A 4,348-nucleotide genomic window follows, 5' to 3' on the forward strand; every position below is an offset into this window, starting at 1 on the left:
CACGGCCAAATATTTAACAATTTACAAACTTACTTTCACAGATGCTTACGAAAAAGACGAAGACGACAACCAAGATCAGTGAAATTACCTAAACAAAAAAGTAGAGTAAGTTACAAACTCTGGTAAATACAACTAACAATGATTTTTGTTTACTTATTACCCATGAAATAAAAGAGAAACAAACACATCCACATCAGGAGATACAAGAGACAATCCCAACAGACACAAAGGCGGCAACAACATCTCCACATGCTCAATTCTCTTGTCTTATAAAAATAGCTTACATGCTCAATGTCAACATGTCAACGCTATTATCTTCTTATGAGAAATACATATATTCGTTTAAAACTCATTAAGACCCAAATACTAATTGTCACTCATTTTATACTTCTACAAGTCTTCATATAACCAACATAATAAGAATAAAAAAAATTATTACTTAATGCACACCACTTACACAACTAAACTAGAGAAAAAATATCCAGAAACAAAAAGTACTCTCAACAATCTTAATATAATTTATGTAATCTCAACAGTACAAGTAACAAATTAAAAAGACAAACAAACAATAAGTCTTAGTGACACAGCAAGCAACACCACGAACTATATCAATCACATTACTAACACAGTTTAGTCATTCATGAGTGGAGAACAGTGCATACACAGTACATCATCACAACTCTAATCCTATAACAATAAAAAACTTAAAAAACAATGATCAACCCAAAACGTAAAATTCACAGCTACGATAACCCTAACAAATATTGAGATGAACCAATAAATATGTTTACTGAATCAGTGCCCCTAGTATATAATACAACTTACTAATTATATGATAACATGTGTGCCTTGTTCAACCAAATGTGTCGTGTGTGCCTCGTCCCCAGTAAAACATTTTTAAACAGTTAGATTGACCGACAGACCTATGGAGCGTTAGTAACTTAATACAATTTATCACACTACATTGTACTTATTTTATCCAAATGTTCAAAAATTTATCATATTTAATCAACTCAGTTGGAGTTTTACGTAAGCATCCAACAAGAAACATTAGATAAACGATTTTATAGTTTATAGTTCTACTTATTTTTTGTAATTTTTTTAAATATTCTTCATTGTTTTACTTATTTTTCAAAATTTAACTTAATGGTATAAAAATATTAATGAATTCTTAGTTTTTTTTTGACATCGAAAGACTATTCTATTAGTTGAGGTGATCTGTGTAACTAGACCAGAATAGAACAACCAATAAAATGAAACTCTCTATGAAAAATCTTGCCGTCTTAGCTAAAAAGTCTGTAATCTTATTTTGCGCTCGTGAAATATGAGTAATTTTGAAGTTCAGAAAACATATCCGCAGAGTCTCTATCCTCTCCAATTTCTTTGCAAAGCTTGGCCAAACATGAAACTTTTTAATCATAGGTTTTTTTTAATAAATTCTTAATTAAATCATTGCACTAGAAGGGTTTCCCATAAACAATATAATCAATATACAAAATAAGACAGATATAGTTCTCGCCGCTATATTATTTACTTTGAAAAACAATGTCCAGTGAAAACTTAAATGATGCACCAAACTTCTTCTCCCTGAGGTAAAAATCATTGTGGTTTTCTATCTCGCTGGTTTATAGGTTCTCCTGAGAACAAATTTTCTCAATTCCAGATTATTCTCTTAATTTTATTTGTGTTTAAAGAAAAACTAGTTGCTGCTACCCAAGTTTTTTTTGTAAGTAGTAAACCAAAAGAAAAAAAATTGTAAGTAACTAAACTCTTTTTTTGAAAAAAAACAACAAACGTGAAATGTACAATAAGTTGGACCTAGGAAAAAAACAAAAAGAAAAGAACACGGAGATAATTTAGACCACTAAAGCCATTACTGTACACTTTTTCTAATTGCCATCTTTTCCACAAGCACGTTTTAAAAAGTATATAATTTTATTAATCTTTCCGTTCCATATAAGATGCTTTTGAAAAGTTTTGATGTTTCAAAATATAAATTGTTTTGATAATTTTAAAATACTTTAACTTTATTGGTTAACCAATAACATTTTAGTGCATTATTTATGATTGATTAACTTATTTTCAACTTATATTTCTAAGAATGTAAATTTTTTAACTGTTGTGCATTCAAACAAAACATCTTATATTATGGAATAGAAAGAACATTATTTTAATAATTTATTTAATTATTATTGTAATTTTTTGATTAAAATAAAGAGACAATTGGCTAAAAATACCAAATCGAATGCAATATTAGGGAAGTACCCTACGCACTCAAAAACTCTAGTACCAAGTACATTTTTGGTCCCCTTGACGGTTTTGCCCCTGCTCCAAACATTCATCATCTTTCTCTTTCTTTCCCGAATTTCTTTCTCTTTCTTTTCCAGGTTTCTATCTCTATTGTAAATCTTTTTTTTATCTTTCTTCTCCAAAAATAGATCTCTTCTCCACCTTTATCGAAGTCTAATGCTTTTGTTCAAACACACAATCAATTTTTCATCATATCCTTTAACTATTGCTTACTTGGTTTCCAACTCAAATCCAACAATAATCTTCTCATTTTCAATTCATGCTCGTCATCAACATCTAATCTCAGATACGCCAAAAACCTTTTTCCCTAATTTATGAATTTTCCACCGATAAATTAAAGATTACGATTAGTTGTAGGAATCAATAGTCCACAAAGAGAAAAACATACTAGGAAACTCAAACATAGATTATTGTATGTTAACAGAAAATGTTTAATGTTAAGCTTTATCGTAAAATATTTAACGTTAAGATTTAATGTTAAGCTTTATCTTAAAATATTTAACGTTAAGCTTTAACGTAAAATGTTAACATTAAATATTAGATAAGTTAAACAGCTAATGATGCATTTGTCATGTAATGTTAACAATGAAATAACTCTAAAACGGTATTTATCCTATAACATATAATGTTAACATTTTACGTTAAGCTTTAACGTTAAGCTTTAAGGAAAATGTTAGCATTAATTAATATATGTTAGACAAATAATGATGTAGGTATCAAGTAATGTTAACAATGACATAAATCTAATTTCTGGTTTATATGAGTTGTTAGTGAATAAACTTGTTTATGAAAAAAATATAACTAACAAGTAACAAAAGCTGTGACCTCATTGTGATATGTTATTTAACGTGTAAAACATAAATTTAGATGTAGTTTATTAATTTATATACGATACAAATGAGGTCACTGCTAACTTTTGTAGTAACGGCTAATATAAATACTAACATCCAATAATGTCAATGTGAGGCATGTAATTAGCGTAAGATGAAAATATTTACATGCTAACGAGAAAGTAATGTAAGGCACATAGTTAGTGTCTATTATAAATGATAACAGCAGTTCCAGCTATGTTAAAATTAAAGTTAATCTATACTAAGAATGATACCGACCATTGAAACAATTTTTAGTCAAGAACTAATTTTCTATAGATACAACCAATGATGCATGGATAGCAATTTTGGGTAATTGTTAGTATGAACGATGTAAAATACCAGCTATTAGATTATATACCTTACACTCTGCGTTTATTTCTCTGTCGTGTGCAGGGAAGTTCTCACCGAAGTTTCATCAATCAAAAAATAGATCTCGTATTTTTTCTTCACTCTGAGCATCTGAATTATGACATATTGACCGAATCTTTAGGAGAATGATGGATTCTTTGATAAAGATATAACATTTCCAAACATCCAGTTCTGCATAAATTCAATCTCTTTGGTTCGCGGCGAGAGATTTGATTCAATCAATTTTTGGTTGTGTTAGGAGTTAATCTTTTCTCCTACTTCGATGAGATAATTTTATTGGATCCACAACCGTGGAGATAGAAAAGAGAGAAAAATTATTATAAAAAATAAGTGTGATAATGGATTAGGGAAGAAGAAAGAGAGAAAATATTATTATTTGATAAAAAAATTTGAGAGATACAAGAGGCAGAAGAAAGAAGTATGGGCAGGAGCTGGCAGAGCAGGGGCAGGGACATAGACATAGAGTAGAACAAGGACATGGATAATATTGGAGGTTTATAGATATCAATAATATTTAGGGTATTTACCTAATTATAATTTTTTCTAGGGGCACGTGACTTAATTTCTCTAATAAATTAAGAAAAAAAAGAAAAACAATAATTCTATATAGACGATCAATCCTTTTTCTTATAATCACTGCAAAAAGGGTTAATAATAAAAAAAATGCAGGGAATATTTTTTTCAAGTTTTCATAGTCTTAAGATATGACACAATTTATCACTTGACAAGCTACGAATATTAAAACTTTATTTTTTACATGTTTTCAGCATCATACTTTCTTTCCTTTTCCTTCTAAT

This window comes from Brassica oleracea, chromosome C6 (assembly GCF_000695525.1).
Source record: "Brassica oleracea var. oleracea cultivar TO1000 chromosome C6, BOL, whole genome shotgun sequence".
Classification (NCBI taxonomy): domain Eukaryota; kingdom Viridiplantae; phylum Streptophyta; class Magnoliopsida; order Brassicales; family Brassicaceae; genus Brassica; species Brassica oleracea.